Genomic DNA, 17410 nt, shown 5'->3' with positions numbered 1-17410 from the left:
ATTATTTTCCTTAAGAAACCCATTTTAGACCTCAAAATATCCTCAATGAAATAAGGAATCCCATTCATTGGTTTGTGTTGGTCGATTAGAATTACTATGAGATTTCATAGCTTGTGGGGTCTAGAAAAAGTGGGTTATGTGACTAGACCCATCCATAGGTTGTTGAGAAATGACAACAAGAAATTCCAGTTTAATTTGTCCTTGAATTAAACTTATAATTAAAATCGAATTTTATTCTCATAGCAACTTGTAAATAGTTAATTAAGTTTAACTAACTTAATTAGCTTAGGAATTTCGAGTTGGAAGTCTTTTTGAATTCATGTATATGTTCTCCCTAAGTTTTAGGAGTCCAGTATGAGTTTAAATTGAGTTGGAAATTAGATCACTCAGTTTATTGAGTTAAGTTCAGTTAAATTAGTTCCCAACTGTTTGAGGAATTAATAGAGAGTTAATAGTTAGTTGGTGCACTAGTGCATCCACAAGTGTCACTCCAGTTAACTGAAGATTCCCTCATCGGAAACTCATGCATGTCGATTTTGAGAAAGACCCAGTTGAGACTAGAGTGTAGGGACAATGTATTATCAATTGTATTATTTACTGGAGTGTAAATATCATGCATGCATTAGAGATTGATCCTATGTCTGGATTGCACAGTTTTGGAAGCGTGAATTCCCTTTAAATACGGGCTATTCATCCTAGGAATTACGTAGGAGATTAGGGGCTTGGAGAGCTACAGAATTGGCTAAGTGTTGGCCAAGAGCTAGCTTGTGAGTTGAGAGAGTTGAGCATACATAAGCAAAATTATTCTGGTGAGAACAAGCTTTACATATTCACTCATATTTCTGATATATGCTATATAGATAGTGGGGTTTTAAGCATTGGCTTTCCCCAGATAGATCTTGTGTTATGCGCCATTGATTTATCTTCTTCTTGTTCATATTGTTTTCATGGATCTATTGGCTTCCGCTAGTTGAAAGTAGAAGTATATTCTTGTCTTTTTCTTTAGTACAATGCATGAAATTGTGAATCCACAGGATTTTCTACATGGTATCAAAGTTGAGAACAATATAATAGAGGAGATTTAGAAGTTTCGAGTTTTGAGTTCTGTTCTGTTGTGGCTCGAGTATGCCTTGGAAGGCAGCTCAATTTTTATAGCTTCGAGGGACATAATGGAGGTTGTGGTAGAGGATAATGGCTTGAAAGAATTCGTTGATCAAGAAATTCCTAAGCCGACAACATCAAATGCACAAAATTTGACCGAATGGAAGAAGTGTGTGGCAAAGGCAAGGTGGATAATCCTTGAGGGATTTTGAGACAACATTGTCTCAAGTCTCTGTTATCACAAAATCATGTTCTGATGGCTGCTAATCAGTTAGACTTTATGTAACTATTTCAGACCAGACTCTTGGCTAAGGATTAGCCTCCCTAACCTGAGAGGGCTCTCTCAAAACAAACTACTGATTGTGATTAACACTAAGAGGGCTAACTCTTGAAATGAAAACTTAATAACATGCTGGTTGGACAGACAACATAAGATTTCTTCCATTGGGCTCATGGAGTCAAACACCATTCCAGTAAACTATCAACTACTCATTCATGGAAGTCAAGGCATATAATGTCTAAACACTCAAAACATTTCTCAAAGGAACCTCAACTCATAAATATGCACAGGAAATCTGAGCAACTAGGTGAATTCAGAGTGATTGCACATCTATGGAGTTGTAAAATATGAAAGCTAAGACAAAACCACATACATCTTGAGCATTTGAACACAATATGAATCTTGAGAAGAAAAAGTAATCTATTATATTACTGCAACAAGTCTTTTACATAAGCAAATATGAAACTCTGTTTTCAATAACATCCAACCCTCATTACATCAGAGTTTTCACTATATATAGGAAAACAAACTTAACTACTTTGAGTCTCCTCCTCCAGCATGAGGGGAGCTCGATGACTTATCATTAAATACCCTTATCTATTTTAAACAGACTCATTAAATACACAAAGTGTTGAGCTATAATTACAAAGAGTCCTAATCAAACTAAAACTCTAACTTCATCTCCTCGTAGCATGATTCTTTTCTTGAGCTTTGACACATGTCCTCTTTCTGTTTTGGTTGAGGTATCTTGAAGGAGAATACACTGAACAAGCTGGCTTTGGATTCTAGTCGCGTAGATGGCTTCATTAATTAACCAAGAGAAGTGCTCTGTTTTCACGGTCCCTGTCTCCCATCACTCTTCATCACTTTAAGAACATGTCCTCTGCTCTTTAATTCTTCCCAAACAACGCATATCACCATACCCTTCAATGAGCTGGAAGCCTTATGAGCTGAACAGGTGTACAAACCAAATCACCGAAGACTATAACCAAAACCCTAATAATTCGGTCATAAAGTACCTTTAACGAGACTTTAGCTAGAAACAAAACATTTCACCTTTTTGCAAAATGCACATCTGTCATCTTCTGAATAGCTAGGATAGTCTTGAATAGTCACCTTTATGCTCTTGAAACATTTCATTCAAAATTAGCTGACCCCCTCATCGAACTCCTTGTTTTTCTTACAAAACAGCACCTACAGCAGTTTCGTAGCGCGCTACGAAACTGCTGTTTTTTCCAAAACAGAAAGCATTTGCACTAAAACATCTTGCGCTTGAACTAGTGCCTCTTCAAACTTCTTTCACAGGTGTTAAAGACTTAGGAGACTTCAAAATAGTGGAGCTTAAACAAAATTGGGCAAAATTACCTTTCCTTTAAATCAGTGAGCTAGTTGACCTAGCTGCATCTTCAAATCTGCAATCTCCTTCTTCAAGACTTTGTTTCTAGCTCTCAGGGTTATGTTCATCTTTCTGACATGTTTGGCTTGTTTGATGGCTGGAACCGTCCAGGTGTACACATCAGCCACTGCATCTACCTGACTAGCAAAGCTTTTGCTACCTTTCATTACAGCTCTTTGATAATTAGCATACCTTACTGCACGCTCCTTAAAAACATCCTTTGCTTTGACAATTTCTTCTTTGGTTGCTCCCTCCTGATCCTTTATGGCTGTTTCCACCTGATTCTTTATGGCAATCACATTTCCTCCTTGGGTGATGATGACCTTTTTATTTTTATCTTTATGCTTAGCTGCCTCCACTGTTTTTGTTAATACTTCAATTACCTCTGTTCTGGGTGACTTTACAGCTTTCTTTGCTTTATGCACTTTCTCCTTTACAACTTCTTCTCCTTTATGCCCTTTCTCAGCCTCTTTAATCTGTTTCCTTGTAATTGGCCTTCTTGGCTTGAACATAAACTCTTCACTAGGCTCATCAAACCTTAATCTTTTCGAGGCCTTTGATTTCTTAGTGCTCTCAGGAGAAGATTGGGTCAAGTCAATATGCATAGGTTCAAGATGCACTAGTTCTTCTTGCTCAAATTCAATAGCCTCAAGTAGGTCACTTAGGCTAGCCTTTGAAATTGGACTTTCTTCCACAGCCACTGCTTTACCTTTCTCCTTGCTTAGTTGACCCCTAGTTTTAACTCTTGATGCTTTTTCAGATTCAGCTGATCCATGAACATCCTTCTTTTGCTTGATCTTTTCCTTTGATGATGACTGAAGTGGCTGAAGTGGCTCTTTAATAACCAAGGGTTTGACTGGTTTGTTCAATTGGGATTTAACCTTCTTTTTCTCCCTAGCCTCCTTTCTAAGCTCAGCAATAGTAGGTTCCTGCATTAATTCTTCTCTTTCTCTAAGTGGCTGTGGGGTGAGGCCTGTCTTACTCTGGAAACCGGCCATATAGATGAAAGAATCCCAATCCCTACCAATCTTCTGCAAACCATCCATCACTAACAGCTTAACTAAGCCATGATGAAACAATGATGTCTCACAATCATCTTTCCTCAATTGAATTTTATCACACATCTTACTGAGGCTTCGAAACAGGTAAAATGGGAGGTCTATGGATGCTTTGCCCGTGAAATGCAGCAACAACTTGAAATGATATGAATAAACTTTGTTATATCTGCCCTCACAAGTTAAATATTTTTGAATACAAGTCAGAAGCATAGCATAACTCTCCTTAACATAACTTCTAGGTACAGCTTTGGTTAAATCCTCATTCACATAGGCTTCCTTCAAGAATACTTTACAGGGGCTCATATCAAATTTGAAATTTTTGAACCACTCCTGCCCTCCTCTAGGAATCTCGGTTACCCTAGCAATAGCTTCTGGAGATACTGGGAATTCTAACATAGATACCTTGGAACTTAAGCCTGTAAAATTCATGGCAAATTCTTTTGTTACCTGAGTGTGTCCTCCCTTCAGCTTTTCACAAAAACTCCAGCAACCAGCGTCTTTGAAGGCCTTTTGAACACCTTCCTCCCTCAAAGCCAAGTCCAATCCTTCGGGCTCTGCCCTTTGACACCTTCCGGATCGATGCTCCTTCTTTTCCATTACGGCTTGAAAACTTTTGCACAGAGAAACACCGGCAGCTTCAACTCGAAAAAACAAGTTCAAACTTTAGAACACAGGCTCGCTTGCAATGCAGCTCCCTTGAAGAAGAAACTCGGGCCTCTTTCAATTCAAATATCTTACATAAAAGCCGGCCACTTCATGTAATAATAACAGAACATCATGACACAACTACGCATGACAAAAACATTTGAATGAACTGAATGTACAAGACTACGAACCTATTTGTGGAATGATGGCTCGTAAGTGCTTGGAAGGTACACTAACTGACACCAACTGACCGGACACACTGACTCATCCCCGGACATGACATTTCAAGGATCTGCGCTGCAAAATCCCCGAATCCGCGATTTCGCAGCGCAGACAGTTATAACTTAGCGACATGTGCTGCGAAATGGCTGGCGCTACGAAAAGGCTAAAACATTACTGCGCTTCAAAATCAGCCAATCAAACAGCGCTGCGAAATTGCGAAAAGGACAAATGACATATACGAAATAAGACCTGTCTTAATCAATCACGATGGAGGATGACTAACGGTTTTGAGAATGATTCTAAACAACATTATTGAAGAACATGACCCCTAAGTGGTACACATAGGATAACAACCATTTGACATTCATTTCTACCCATGAAATTTTGGACTCAACCTATATACATGTGACTGCAGCTCTCAGTGATAACAGTCTCCATGGCAAGGAAACTTCGTATGTTATGTGGAAAGAATTGACAGACTTGTATCAGAAAAAAATTGACTAAAGGAAATTGGCACTGAAGCACAAACTTCGAAATATCAAAATGGATAAAGGCGAGACGATTCCAAAATACTTGAGCATGTTCACTCAGTGTCGTGATGAACATGGAAGTGTTGGAATCACGGTTGCCAAGGATGATATGGTGAGTCTTTCTCTTCTAGGACTCCCAAATACTTTCAATAGTTATTAGGACTCTGTCAATGGTTGGGAGAAGCTGCCAAATCGGGAACGACTGTTGTTGGATTTGATGCAGGAGGAGATCAGGAGGAACACTAGGGATGGATCTTGATCAAAGACTAATGATGAAGAGAACTGTACCTTAGCGATTCAGGAAAATAAGGGGAAAGGGAAAGCTTCCCATTCCAAATTGTATTCTTATCATGGAGGTAAGAAGAAAGACATGACGAAAGTTAAGTACTTTCATTGTCATAAGCTGGGACATTTTTCTACAAATTTTCCACTCAAGAAGTCCAAGAAGAAGTCCTCAAGAGGAGTGGTGAGTGAGGCTTTGGCCTCTCAATTTGAATTGGACTTTTCCCTCATTGCATGCATGGTGTCATCAATGATGGGAAGTGTATGGTACTTAGACAGTGGAGCTTCATTACAAATGACTGACGACAAAGAGTTATTTAGTGACTTGGATGAGAAAGATCTCCAGATGCATATCGAGATGGTGACGACGGGAAGTATAGTATTACTGGATTGTGCACAATTACTTTTCAGAGGGAGAATGTGGCTCCACTCACCTTGAAGAATGTTATCTATGTGCCCGGGCTGAAGAAGAACTTGGTATATGTTTCCGTGCTTGAGGATAGAGGCTATGATGTGATCTGCTCGAAAGGAATAGTGTTCCTTCGACAAATGGTCACTGTCAATTAAAGAAGATAAGGATTCAGGTGAAGAATATCTATAAGTTGGATGTAGAGGAGTGTGCTGCTTTGAGCACAAAAGAAGAAAGGGTGCAGAGTCAAGATGTTGGTGAGTTGTGGCACAGGTGATGGCACACTTGCATCATTTGGCTTTGAAGATATCGCAACAGATCTCTACCAGTATTCCCAAAGGTATGCTTGATCAAGTTGATACATGCAAGGGTTGTACTTTGGGAAAATACACCAAGTCTTCCTTTCACGACAGAGACATTCAAGTAGAGGTTATTTTAGAGCGAATCCATTTAGATGTGTGTGGACCATTCTCGACATTATCCATGGCCAAACACATGTATTGTGTTATATTTGTTGATGACTATTCTCGTAAAAGCGAGATATTTTTCTTCCAAAAAAAGGATCAAACTTTCACAAAGTTTTGTTATTTAAAAGCACTAGTGGAGAAAGAGTCTGGAAAGAAGGTTAAATCTCTATAAAGTGATAATGGTGGTGAGTATGTATCAAACTAGTTTAAGAACTTCTATGCAGTGGAAGGGATTAAACAAGAGTTGGTGGCACCCCACAAACCTCAACAAAAAGGGGTGACCGAGAGGAAGAATAGAAGCATAGTAGGGGCAGCAAGGGTGATGTTGCATGATCAGGGCCTACCACTACACTTGTGGGTTGAGGCATGCAACACAATGATTTATGTTCAGAACCATAGCCTACAACAGATACTTGAGATGAAGACACCAGAGGAGGCTTATTCCGGAAAGAGGCCAGGTGTTGGTCACTTCTGGATTTTTGGGCCATTGGTATATTTCCATATGACAAAATATGCACAGAAGAAGCTTGAGCATACTTCAGAGTTGGGGATATTTTTGGGGTACACTGATACACCTCACAACTATCAGGTGTACTTTCCGACCAACAGGATGACAATCGTTCGCAGGGATCTCAGATTCGATGAGGAGAAGGCCATTCGAATTTCCCTTGAGAGGGATCTTAAGCTACATGTGGATGAGGAGATTTTATCTCCTAAGGTTGAGGATAACATACTGATGTGGATAAGCCACATGCAGAGGATCTGGGAGTGGAGACATCCACTCAGGCAGAGTCTTCCAGAGATGGAAGAAAGCGCACTAGAGAGGTTGACAGATTGTTGGATGATGCACGTGAGAATGTTGGAGAACCCACTTCTCAGTGAAAGAAGAGAAGGTCACTTGAAAGGTACACTGGATACATGGCTCTTATGGGTGAATGTGTTGTGATAGAGCCATATTCATTTAAGGAAGAAGTGCAACAACGAGTTTGAGTTGATGCCATGGTGGAGGAGTATGACTCCATAGTTCATAACACTGTTTGGGATGTGGTCTTGAGACCGGAGGATAGGTCAATGGTGAGCTCCCATTGGCTTTACAAGGTAAAGCAAGTTGCATATGGTAGTGTGGAGAAGCATAAAGTGAAATTTGTGGCTCATGGATTTTCACAGGTAGAGGAGATTGACTATGATGAGACCTTTGCTCCTGTTGCAAGGTACTCATTGATCAGATCTATATTGGCACTATCAACACAGATGGGTTGGAAGATACATCAGATGGATGTAAAGACAACATTCCTGAATGGCATGATTGAGGAAGAGGTGTACATAGAGCAGCCTGAAGGTTTTGAGACCTTTGACCATGAGTCGCATGTGTGCCGGCTCAAGAGATCGTTGCATGGGCTGAAGCAAGCACCATGTGCTTGGTACAATAGGATAGATAACTACTTCATTGGGTAGGGCTTCACGAAGAGTGAAGCGGATGCAAACTTGTACCACATAGTGGTGGAAGGTAAAATGTTGATCATTGTACTTTATGTTGATGATCTCTTACTGATAGGTGATTATCAGCGAATCAAGTCTTGCAATTGGGACCTTGCAATAGAGTTTGACATGAATGACATGGGGCTCATGCATTACTTTCTTGGCATGAAGGTATGATAGGGATATGAGGAGTTTTTTGTGTCTCAGGTAAAGTATGCCAACAAGATACTCAAGAGATTCTGCATGGAGAGCAGCAAACCCTTGGAGAATCCTCTAGTAGGTAACTGGAGGAGGGAGGATGCTACTTCAAGGGAAGTAGTGGAAGCTACTGTTTACATGAAACTTGTAGGTTCACTCATGTACTTGGTGAAAAAATGGACGAATATGTGCTATGCAATTAACCAACTTAGTTAAGCGATGGTTAGGCCTACCAAGTATTGAAAGGCAGAAAAGCATGTGTTGAGAAACCTCAAGAGCACTTCTCAGTATGGATTATAGTACAGAAAGATAGAGGGAGTGAATATTCAAGGCTTCACCGATGCATATTTGTAGGTTGTCCATCCAACAAGAAGATCTCATCAGGAGGGATCTTCAGTATTGGGTCAACGATAGTTTCTTGGTACAACAGGAAATAGAGATCAGCTGCACTCAGTTCGACAGAGGCAGAGTACATGGTTGTGAGTCAAGAAGCATATGAGGCCATCTGGATGAGGAAGATATAGCAAATGGATCCAACTATGATTTGCTACAATACTCAGAGTTGTATCAAACTCTCTGAAATCCAGTTTTTCATGATCGGTCCAAGCATATTGATATTCGATATCATCATCTTAGATATTGTGTATTGAGGCAGATTATGTTGTTAGAGTACATTCCCACGGAGGAGAAAGACGTTGACATTTTGAAAAAGGCATTGTCAGATGTAAATTTGAGTTTCACAGAGATAGGATCGGGGTAGCTGAGTATCCATTTCTTGTTGAGAGGGAGTGTTGAGAAATGGCAACAAGAAATTCCAGTTTAATTTGTCCTTGAATTAAAACTGAGAATTAAAATCGAATTCTATTCTCATAGCAACTTTAAATAGTTAATTAAGTTTAACTAACTTAATTAACTTAGGAATTTCGAGTTGGAAGTCTTTCTGAAGTCATGTATATGTTCTCCCTAAGTTTTAGGAGTCCAATATGAGTTTAAATTGAGTTGGAAATTAGATGATCCGAATTGGATCCATAAAAATTATCCATGTTCTATGATTGTATCAAATCAGGATAGAATTCAATGATTTATGAACAAAGAGTGATCGGGAAGACCTCTGGACAGTGGCAGTTTGCAGCTAGCAAGGAACAACGAGGACCTCAGTCAAAAGTTTAAGGCTCCCTTGGGATACTTTAATTCCGAAAATGTCAAAACTTCAAGGCTCCCTTGGGATACTTTAATTCCGAAAAATTTGTTTGACTCCCATATACTTTAATTCAGGAAATAGGATCCCATCTTCAATTCTCATGAAATTTAAATGATCAAACTTAACATAAACTAAACCCAAGCAAACCAATTAACATACACATCATAAATTCCTATTTTTAAATTTTATATATTCATTAACTCAGTGCGTCTCTCATTCCATCCTCCGAGAGCCCTGATTTCTTCTCCACACCCAATTATTTTCTGTCGTTGAGAAATTTTCCATGCTCTCTTATGGTGAGATGTGGGACGGGAGACGAAAACAAACCAACTGCATGGACGCCTTGTTACCAAGATCAGCACAGGCCGCTTCTGGAGGCAGTGGAGAGATTTTCCTTAATCATCGACCATGCCATTCCCGTTGGAGAGGCGAGGGGCAAAGCGATATCGACTGTCTCTCGGTTGCTGCTTCCTCTGCAACCCCAAGTTCCTTCAAGACCTTGAATATATATATATATATATATATATCAATACCCAAAGAAGAGACAAGGATCACAAAAGAATGTGTGTTTGACACAATGATGTTCATGATTTTCTAACATATTTGAATCAGTTTTTTTAAATCTGCAGGGCGTTGGGAACAATTTCTCTTCCACTGTATGCATGGTTTTTTCACTCATAAAAGCTTTATACGACTGCAGCATCTTTGGCATGGATATCTTCTGTGTCATATACTTCAACAACAGAGGGCTTTATTAAGGTTTATTTCAATAGAGATGTTGTTGAGGTGTTTATTAAGGTTTATTTCAATAGAGATGCATGTAGATGTAATAGACAGAGGCAGAATGGGAAACTATTTCTTATGGTCTGCCTTTTTTGATATAACGATCAGGGAGATTACCAGTTGTTCAGGCTATAATTCTCAACAAATGTTAGATTAATTTGTTGTATACATAAGTATTTATGTTGTAAAAATATTTCTTTAATAATGGGTATGGTTTTTGAGGTAGGTATGTAATTTTTTTAAAAATATTTTGTACATAGAAAATAAGAAAATTGGGAGATTAACTAAAGTGTAACATCTCAATTTTGATCTCTAAATTAACAATGTATATATGTATATAGAACTAAAGAATGAAAGCTAAAAGATGGAATATAAATATACATTTAATATTAATAAAAATACATATCACATGTTGCACGTAAAGAAGTACAAAAACACCACCAGCTATGATTCCACAAGAGAGAAAATAAAGTGTGATTAGGAAGTTTAACTGGGACTAAAGAGAAATATTATTATTTTATTCTAAGCCTAAGTCACTTGCGTGATAGTTTCTAAGTCATATCAACCTTGAATGAGTTCTTAAGAGAGTGTTTTTTAGGGATTTAAATATTTTCCTATATATAGTATTGTAGGCAAATATTCAATTAATAACGTGTAATTTACTATTAAAATTGGTAAAATTTTGGCAAATATCATGCATTTAATCATATATATGTAAAAAATAGACAAAATTTTAACCAAATTGTTCAAATAATGTCCAAAATATAGCCCATTTGTGAAATTTTTCCCTTAAATTTTTCTCATGTTCTCAAATGAGATATGTGAGCCTCCTAGGAAGCCATGTGTTGAGTTGTTAACAAGAAAATATATCCCGTGAATTTTGGTTATGCAAGGGAAAGTTGACCATAATTCTTCCTAGAGGTTGTCTAAGAATCTATGTTGTGAGACTATGATGGTAACATATTGATGGGCATGATTGGAGCCCTGGAGGGAGGTGGGATAGCTCAAGGGATTGTATAGCAAAGAAGGGTATCTCATTTCTTCGATTATGTAGATTGAAGGGGAAAGAGAGATGGTGGACTAGAATCACTGTGAGAGTTTGCAACTCACAAGCTTTGGAAAAAGTGGGTTGTGTGAGATGACTAGAGCCATTCATAGGTGACTTCATCCTTGTGGATTCACAACCTTATCTTGAGGGTAGCCTTGTTGTAGAAAGAGTATGGAAAATATAGAGCCTATGGTTGGGTGGAATGTCGTCCATTTGCAACCAATTGGTGTTTAGTTACAAAATGGTAAGTGTCATAGATTGATTATGATTATGTTGAATTTAATGATGGTATGCTATTCAACAATTGCTATTATGTTTACATGAATAAGTCCATATTTACAACATTGCATGATTAAATATATTTGTATAAGTCTGCATGTTATTTTGCATGCATTCATAAATTAGTGTTATGAGGGATGATGATAGTGGTATAAGAGTAACGAGTTGAAGGATAAATTTCATTTTCAAGAAGAACCTCCTTATCCTCAATAGAATACAAAGGGTACTTAGTATGTTACAATATTGAATTAGAGATATTGGTTACAACATTGGAGTTGTGTAGTCCAAGAACTAGTATACATGTGAAGAAAATTAAACTTTGAAGATTATGCCTTTGAAAAAATTACTCAATGAGTATGATTGGGGAAACATATTGAATATAGTGATTGTTGGAATAATTATTGAAATTCCTTAAAATTGGATTCCAGTTGCAACATATAGTGGTGTGAACTTTATAATTCATAGTTATAGAGCTTAATTTTGTGAAGGAATTCAGAAAAGCTATTGAATGACAATGGATCAATAGGCAATGAAGTCAAATTTGAAAAAAAGTCAATGAATTAATGTACAAAGCAGATGATTTGTAGAGGCCAAGCTTAGAAAATGCATTGTGATTATAAAGTTTCAAATCTCTATATCTCTCTCACTATACATGCATGTGTTTGGGGGGCGGGGAAGAAGGAAGACATAAATCTAACATGGACTGATAGAGTAACCACAGGGCCTTCACTCAATGAACTTGTGACATAACATGTGCATTCATGGAATATTAAAGAATACCTCTAATTTCATTAGGTATTGATAAATATATTCAAAAACCCTTTCTTAAACCACCTCCCATTACATCTTTTCAATAAAAGAACCCATTGATTTTAGTAGATACCCTTTTTTATGCTCCTAGATATTGAAAAATCCTCTAGTACCCTGCACCTTACCCCAATACTTACAATATATTGGGTTCATATTTCATAATTTTAAATTCCCCTTTAGGAACGAATGTTGTAAGATATTGGTCAACAAGGTGAAACCCCCGTGATAGTAATGTGGAGGCATTGTGGTGCAACCAATTTGAGTTACGGTGCATAGGTTGCATCCATGAGGCATAGTTCATGGTGGTGGGGGAACTTAGCTTAGGTGATTTAGAGAGGCTATGGAAGTGGTATTTCAAAAATTAAGCTTCCATAAGTGTTGTTAGGGTGACACCTATCCCCTAAGTGGTAAGCAATTTATGAAGGCTGTGAGTTATTTTAATTGATAGCATGTTATGCCCCATAATCAATCTCAATCGTTTAATTAATATTAGTGCAAGGATAGTGTACCAAGTGGAGGATTTAGGAATAGAGTGGGACCCATATCACATCTATTCTTTAGATCATTCTAGGTGGAGAAAAAAGACTTCATAATATGAGTGTCCCACAAAAATAATTAATAATAATAAATTATTATTATAAAGTGAAGTAGAAAAGATAATAGGAAGTTATCGAGGACTAACATGGTAGGTCAAGAGGCTATGGATATGGCATGTAAGCATAAAAAAAATGACAAGTGGACACCAGTCCCATATCCTTAGCCATAATCTAGAGCACATAAGTAAGGATGCCACATCAGTATGAGAAAAATATTAATTAATGAAGTTTGGATCCAAAATTTTATGTTGGCCAAATAAGAGGATGAAAGCTTAGAACCTAGTGAAATTTCAAGGTAGGTCCACAATGAAGAGGGCCATAAAACTCAGTATTGAAGTTATGATTGGCTAATTCTACTTTAGAAGTCCATGAAAATAGACCGATTTAATGGTTTTTAAGAATAGGGTGGTACTCCTTACCAACAACCCTGTTAAAGGTGAAATTTTGGTAATAAGGAACATGTGCATGAACATGAATTTGGTAAAATTTCAAAGGTTTTGAAATAGAGATATTAAAACATACCAAAATCCACTATTTTGGGACACTTTTTGGACATCTTTGAAATATCGAGGGGAGGAAAGGGGACCCAAGATCAATGATTTGGAAAAAATATGATAGTCTATATATGCTTAACAATATAAATGACTGTCTTACTAAATTTTCTTTAGTTTCCTCTACTTGAGAGATAGATGTTTTGGCTAAAAATTGTAAGTGTGAAAAGGACAACAATTCTATATTAATGCAAAAAATGGTTAGAGCATCAGATTATCAATTTGAAAATTGATGGTGACTCACAATCACAAGTATTATATGTCTGGTAATTTTTTTTCCCATGTATCCATATATTTTCTTCTATATGTTAATAAACTGGTCTTTGAGCTTAATTCAGCTAGTGAGAAAATTGCATAAATTGGGCAAAAATGAAAAGTTAAGAGAGCCATAAATTTTAGTTCTAAACACAAATTAGGGAATTAGTATAGTAATTGGAGATAATTTAATGGATATTATGTACAAAGGATTATATTTTGTATAAGCACTTTAAGGATTTTGAAAAATTAAAAAAAAAGAACATCTAGCCTTAATTAACCAAAAAATTGACAATATGCATAATTTCTAAAACTTGGAAGAAATGTCACAGATTTGGAAATGAAGTGCCTCTAATAGTAATTTTTTGTTTGTCTTGACCCATGGAGGATTTGAAATTTGAATCACATGGTTTACATAATACTTCATAACAAGACAATTACTAATTGAGTTGCCCCAATGGGCAGAGTGCCTCTAATAGTTTTATTTGTATGCACAATTCTTGTAGAATTATTGTTACAATAAGAATAAGTAAGGATCATAACTAAAGATTAACGTTTAAGTTGAGGAGACATGGAATATGAACATGGACCTTATAGTCATGATGAATAAGTTAATGGCTTAAATATTAGTACGCGAAATGAAGAGATAATGTCTAATAGACACAAAGACATAAAAAATCCATTAGAGATAGTAAAGACCATGAGAAGTTTGAAGGTGGAGGTGCAGATATATAGAGTATATAATGAGAGATTGTTAAAAACCTAGAAGGAACAAAATTAGCTAAATAATCTACTACTATAGAGTCTAAATTAGTTACAACGACACATGAAGAATGAATGAGGTTCAATGCATGAGGAAGAAGGTAGATATTATGCAATAAGTGATAGTCACAAAAGGTTAAGGAAACCAAGAAGTGCTACTAGAAATCAAAGTCATTATTATTCAACAATTCTTTCAACCAAGAAATCATATTCATCTAAACAATCAAAGAGTAGTCCAAAAGTGTCCCCAATCAAGTATTAGAGAAGAAGACATAAAATGGATAATATGCAAGGATATCTTAAGATGATTTAGACACCAAATTTTGATGGTGAAAACAAAAGGGGATAGGTGTTAAATCTTTGTTTCTAAGGATAGGAAACTATTTGTAATTGCATGGCTACTCATACAATCTAGAACCTAGGACTATCATATCCCATCCACAAGGACAAGATTCTATGAGGTGAAATAAGCTAAATCAAGTTGAGAACATCAATGAGAAAGGGATTTCTTAGAAGTAGTTTGAGAAATGTTTCCAATAACATTACCTTTCTAAGAATTATTATGACAAACAAATGCAAGAGTTATTTGAACTCAAGTTGGGAAATATAACCATGTAGGAGAAGAATTGTTTAGAGCTATTGAGATGTGAAGGATTTATTAATGAGGAGAAGGGGAAGATACACAGGTTCTTATGTGGACTACTGTCATTTTACAAAGACATGATCCAAATTGTTGAACTTAAAACTCTGGAAGAGACCATTAAGAAGGCCAAATACATATATGTAGGCACCCATTGGCTACAAAATTAAATTATGCATCCAAAGAATACCCACTTTGCATACTTTTGAGTAGTTCTACAATGAAACAAATGAAAATACATGAAAATAATGTGTTTATCATGTATTTTCAATTGTTTTATTGTGGGTATACTCAAAAGTATGTAGAGTGGGTACTCATTGGATGCATAATTAAAATTCCACATCCAACGGGTGCCTACACTTGACATTTGAGTAAACCTATAAGGAGATTTTTTTTCCAGAGGAAAAAAACGGTAACCTTTTATTAAAAAATGAAAAGTTACACTAGCAGATGCATTGAAGCATTTCCATAAGCTGCCCATATGGGCTCGAGTGCATTCACACCCCTCGCAACGTTAGAAGACTAACGTGCATAAAGAAGAATAAGAAAAGAGAAGAGAGGAGAGAGAAAGGAAGAGGCAAAAAACTGAATTCCGGCAGTGAGTAAAAACTCACGCTTCAAGTTTTTCTCCCCTTTTTCTTTTCGACCTTGCGCCACTCTCCTTGAGTGGGCTCGATCGAAGCTATGACTAACTGTGTTTCTGCTTTCTGTGGGGTTGTTTCCTTGTCTGAGTCTGAAGTATCTGAGTGGTGATGCCATTTGATCCCTCCCATGCTTTGATCCTCGCTTGTCTTCTCTGCCTGATTTTGGTGGATCTTTGTGATCTTGTTTTCTGATGTAGCTTCCTTCTGAGTCTCCATTTCTTGGGATACCTCTGCATTCTCTGCGGGGATGTCGTCCTCTTCTGCTTCTGATTCTTCATCATCTGAGTCAGGGGGGGGGGAATTGCCATCCTTTCCTCTGCTTCCCTTTCTGCTTCTTTTTACTGTTTGCTTTTTTTCCTTCTGGGCATGTGCTTTGCAGGTGTCCTGTCTGCCTGCAGAGCCTGCATCTGAAAGCAGTATTTTCATAGTCTAGTGCTTGCAGCCAGTTTTGTTGTTTGTAGATCAGTCTTATGTTGTCTGGCAACCCTTTGCTTAGATCTACTTCCACACAAATGCGTGCAAAAGTGTATACCCTTTCGTCAATCCTTTCCAGATCTGTTTTGATATATTTCCCTATGTTGTTCCCTATTCCTTCCAAGACTTGTTCACTCCAAAAGTGAAGGGGAAGGTTGTATAGACGGACCCAAATCGGCACTTTGGACACTGTCATGTTGTTTGGATCGAAATCTGGGAACCATGGGGTCATGAACAACCCCGATGTTCCCCAGAACCAAGGCCCATCTCTGATGATTTTTTCTCTGACTTCCGAGGATGCGAATCTAACTATGAAAAATCCCTTGGAGCATAAATGTATATCACATTCCATGGTCCAAGTGGAGAAGATCCAATGGAATAGATCCATTGGTTTAGGCCAGAAACTGTTAAAACGACAGATTAGGGCCTACGTTTCATAGGTTTTAACGAAAACATCAAGCCCTGTAGAGTTAACGCTTAGGGCTGGGGTTTGCCCTAACTGATCTACTATGTATGGCCTAGGAGTATACCTGCCTTGATCTGGAGAGGATCCTGTATCTTTGTTACCCTGAAGAATGTTTTTGTATGAGGAACCTCCTTTGGGTTGCTGCTGAGATGCTGTCTTTTTCCCCTTATCCCCTCCTGTGGAGTTTTTGTCTCCCCCTGAGCTGCTTGTCTGACCCTGAGGAGGGGCTCCTCCTCTCAGTCTGAGGTTCAAAACAATGGTTTCTCCTGGGCTAATCCCATAGCTTCCCATGGTTTTGTTGTCCTGGAGAGACCATCTGCCATTGACTAAGTGTTGGATCTGTCTAGGGTATCCAGACAACACAGATTTGCTGCTTCAGCTGCAGCACAGTATTTTTTGCATGTACCCAGACTAAAAAGGATTTCGTCTCTGGAGATTTTATGAAAATCTGAAAACGATTTTTTGTTACCTGATATCTGCAATCTAGTTGAGTTCCTGCTCTACCTGAAACGGTGACATTTCTGGTTGCCTTGTGATCTGACTGTCGACGATCTTCCAGATCTGAGCTTCTATTAAGGCATTCTACCATTTTCCTGTCACAATCTACAAACCCTCTGATGGATCGATGCATATAATCACCGATCAGCTGCCTGGGCTCCTGAAGGTCTTGAATCTTGCTCATATTGGAGAGATCCGGCCTGGATCTACAGGATTTGGGCCATGCGAAGGTGTACATAGGCGGATCTGCCCCATGCAACCCTTCGTCTTTGCATGCATGAAGCGACTGTAGATGGGTGAGCCAGACTATCCCTAGGCTGACAGATCCTGTATATA

Source organism: Pinus tabuliformis, chromosome 4_1, assembly GCF_031772625.1.
Source record: "Pinus tabuliformis cultivar Carrire ecotype Pingquan chromosome 4_1, CPIR1, whole genome shotgun sequence".
Classification (NCBI taxonomy): Eukaryota; Viridiplantae; Streptophyta; class Pinopsida; order Pinales; family Pinaceae; genus Pinus; species Pinus tabuliformis.
Note: the sequence above shows the minus strand (reverse complement) of the source record.